The sequence below is a fragment of the Oncorhynchus mykiss genome, chromosome 4 (assembly GCF_057628025.1).
Source record: "Oncorhynchus mykiss isolate SJ-2025 chromosome 4, ASM5762802v1, whole genome shotgun sequence".
NCBI lineage: Eukaryota > Metazoa > Chordata > Actinopteri > Salmoniformes > Salmonidae > Oncorhynchus > Oncorhynchus mykiss.
Window position 1 is genome coordinate 19,316,037 of NC_143025.1, and position 3,937 is coordinate 19,319,973.

At 40.0% G+C, this 3,937-nt stretch overlaps 1 long non-coding RNA gene across 1 annotated transcript; it reads left to right on the plus strand.

Moving 5' to 3' along the window:
* Positions 1-1,521: 1,521 nt before the first annotated feature.
* Positions 1,522-3,937, plus strand: LOC110521443 (uncharacterized). Its single transcript, XR_016495153.1, has 3 exons — positions 1,522-1,608; positions 1,880-1,996; positions 3,895-3,937. It is a non-coding gene; the product is annotated as an uncharacterized LOC110521443 (long non-coding RNA).

A 3,937-nucleotide genomic window follows, 5' to 3' on the forward strand; every position in this document is an offset into this window, starting at 1 on the left:
TCAGGTGCATCCTGTTTCCATTGATAATCCTTGAGATATTTCTACAACTTGGAGTCCACCTGTGCTAAATTCAATTGATTGGATATGATTTGGAAAGGCACACCTGTCTATATAAGATCCCACAGTTGACAGTGCATGTCAGAGCAAAAACCAAGCCATGAGGTCGGAGGAATTGTCCGTAGAGCTCCGAGACAGGATTGTGTCGAAGGCACAGATCTGGGGAAGGGTACCAAAAAACTTCTGCGGCATTGAAGGTCACCAAGAATTGTCTCTTCCTAGAGCTGGCTGCCCGGCCAAACTGAGCAATCGGGGAAGAAGGGCCTTGGTCAGGGAGGTGACCAAGAACCCGATGGTCACTGAAAGAGCTCCAGAGTTCCTCTGTGGAGATGGGAGAACCTTCCAGAAGGGCAACCATCTCTGCAGCACTCCACCAAATCAGGCCTTTATGGTAAAGGCCAGACGGAAGCCACATGGCAGCCCGCTAAGACTTTCACAACATGAGAAACAAGATTCCCTGCTCTGATGAAACCAAGATTGAACTCTTTGCTCTGAATTCCAAGCATCACATCTGGAGGAAACCTGGCACCATCTCTACAGTGAAGCATGGTGGTAGCAGCATCATGCTGTGGGGATGTTTTTCAGCGTCAGAGTCTGGGAGACTAGTCAGGATCGAGAGATGAACACCCCAAAGTAGAGAGAGATCCTTGATGAAAACTTGCTCCAGAGCGCTCAGGACCTCAGACTGGGGGGGCGAAGATTCACCTTCCAACAGGACAACGACCATAAGCACACAGCCAAGTCAATGCAGGAGTGGCTTCCGGACAAGTCTCTGAATGTCCTTGAGGTGCTCAGTCAGAGCCCAGGCTTGAACCTGATCAAACGTCTCTGGAGAGACCTGAAACTAGCTTTGCAGCAACGCTCCCAATCCAAACTGACACAGCTTGAGGATCTGCAGAGATGAATGGGAGAAACTCCAAAAAGAGGTGTCCAAATAGAGTTAACATAATTTAAAATACTACTTAAGTACTTTTTGGGGGTATCTGTACTTTACTTTTATTGACAACTTTTACTCCAATACATTCCTTAAGAAAATGTACTTTTTACTACATACATTTTCCCTGACACACAAAATAACTTGTTACATTTCGATTGCTTAGCAGGACAGGAAAATGGTCCAATTGACACACATCAAGACAACATCCCTTGTCATCCCTACTGCCTCTAATCTGGCAGACTCACTAAACACAAATGCTTTGTTTGTAAATTGTGTCTGAGTGTTGGAGTGTGCCCCTGGTTGTCCGTAAATTTAAAAAACAAGGAACTTGTGCCGTCTGGTTTGCTTAATATAAAAGGAACGTAACCTGATTTATACCTTTTGATACTTAAGTATATTTTAGCAATGACATTTACTTTTGATACTTAATATTTAAAATCAAATACTTTTAGACTTTTACTGTAGTATTTTACTGGGTGACTAATTTCTACTTGAGTAACCTATTAAGGTGTCTTTACTTTCACTCAAGTATGACAATCGGTTACTTTGTCCCACCACTGCCAAGCTTGAAACATCATACCGAAGAAGACTCGAGGCTGTAATCACTGCCAAAGGTGCTTCAACAATGTACTGAGTAAAGGGTCTAAATACCTATGTAAATGTGATCAGTTTTATGTGTAATACATTTGCAAATCTTTCTAAAAACCTGTTCTTGCTTTGTCATTAAGGGATATTGTGTGTAGATTGATTTTTTTTATTAGGGGGGGGGGGGGGGGGTTGAATCAATTTTAGAATAACAAAATGTGGAAAAAGTGAAGGGGTCTGAATACTTTCGAATGCACTTTAAAATCTCTCCAGTGCTATATTTGTATTTTTTTTCAAAAGCTCTCAGCTGTGCCTGCCTGTCAGGGACGAAGGCATCTAAAGCAGGGCAGGCTTACCAGTGAATTGCAATCAATATCCACAAACTTCTCCCTCCATAGGAGAAAAAGGTCAACACAGGTAAGACTCATTCTGTCATTTGAGTTCTTATAGGTTTGCATTAGAATGTAGTTTGAGAATAATTTGACAAGGAATGTTATTTGACTGATGTCTATTTTAAGAAATGTTTTATTGGTCTATGCCTCATGCTTTATTGCGACTGATCGTGTCCTCGACATCAGCATGAACATGGTGCTTTCAGAAAGTATTCACACCCTTAGACTTTTTCCACATTTAGTTGTGTTGTTACAGCCTTAATATGAAATGTATTAAATTGAGAATTTGTGTCACTGGTATACACATAATACCCCGTAATGTCAAAGTGGAATTATGGAAAGCTGAAATTAGTAAGAGTATTCAACCCCTTTGTAATGGTAAGCCTAAATAAGTTCAGAAGTAGAAATTTGCTTAAGTTGCATGGACTGACACTGTGTGCAATAATACTGTTTAACATGATCTCTGTACCTCACACATACAGGTCCCTCAGTCTGTGCTGTGCTTTGCAAAGGTTACCTATTGGTAGATTGTTTTTGAATTTTTTTAAACCTAACATTGAATATCCCTTTGAGCATAGTGAAGTTATTAGTTACACTTTGGATGGTGTATCAATACACCCAGTCAATACAAAGCACAGGAGTTTGGTGTCACCTTAATTGGGGAGGACGGGCTCATGGTAATGGCTGGAGCAGGGTATTAGTGGAATGGAACCAATCCATTTGCTCCGTTCCAGTCCAGTACAAAGAAACAGATGTCCTTCCTAACTCAGTTGCCGGAGAGGAAGGAAACTGCTCAAGGATTTCACCATGAGACCAATGGGGACCTTAAACCAGTTAGAGTTTAATGGCTGTGGTAGGAGAAAACTGAGGATGGCTCAACAACATTGTAGTCACTCTACAATACTAACCTAATTGACAGAGTGAAAAGGAAGCCTATAAAGAATACAAATATTCCAAACATGCATCTTGTTTGCAATAAGGCACTAAACTAAAACTGCAAAAAAGTGACAAAGAAATGAACTTTTTGTCCTGAATACAAATTGTTATGTTTGGGGCAAATCCAACAGCACGTCAGTGAGTACCCCTCTTCATATTTTCAAGCATGGTGGTGGCAGCATCATTTTGGATATGCTTGTCATTGGCAAGGACTAGGGAGTTTTGTTTAGGATAAAAATAAACAGAATAAAGCTAAACACAGGCAAATCTTAGAAAAAAACTGCTTTCCAACAGACAATGGGAGACAAATTCACCAGGACAATAACCTAAAACAAAAGGCCAAATATACACTGTATATTGCTTACAGTACCAAGATGACATTGAATGTTCCGGAGTGGCCTAATTACAGTTTTGACTTAAATCAGCTTGAAAATCTATGGCAAGATTAGTAAATGGCTGTCCAGCCATGATCAACAACCAACTTGACAGAGCTTGAAGAATTAAAAAAAAGATAATGTACAAATATTGTGCAAAGCTGTAAGAGACTTACCCAGAAAGACACTCAGCTGTAATTGCTGCCAATTACCCCTGTATTGACTCAGGGGTGTGAATACTTAAGTAAATGAGATATTTCTGTATTTCATTTACACTAAATTTGCAAACATTTCTAAAAACATGTTTTTACTTTGTCATTATGGGGTAGTGTGTGTAGATGGGTGAGGAAAAACTATTTAATCCATTTTGAATTCAGGCTGTAACAACAAAATGTGGAGTATGTCAAGGTGTAAGAAACCTTTCGGAAGGCACCGTAACCCCAATCCTTGTTTGTGCTCCGTCCTCATTGCCTATGTGATTTTAGAGCAAATGTTCAGTTGAGTTAACTCTGAAAATAAAAGATTTAGTCTATACCGTCACTGGGATGTTTAATAAGTTTACCTTTCAAATATCTTGCATTAACAAAACCCCAATATTTACCTGCATTTACAGGACACAACAGATCCAGAACAACATCATCTGAGTGTCTTAGCAG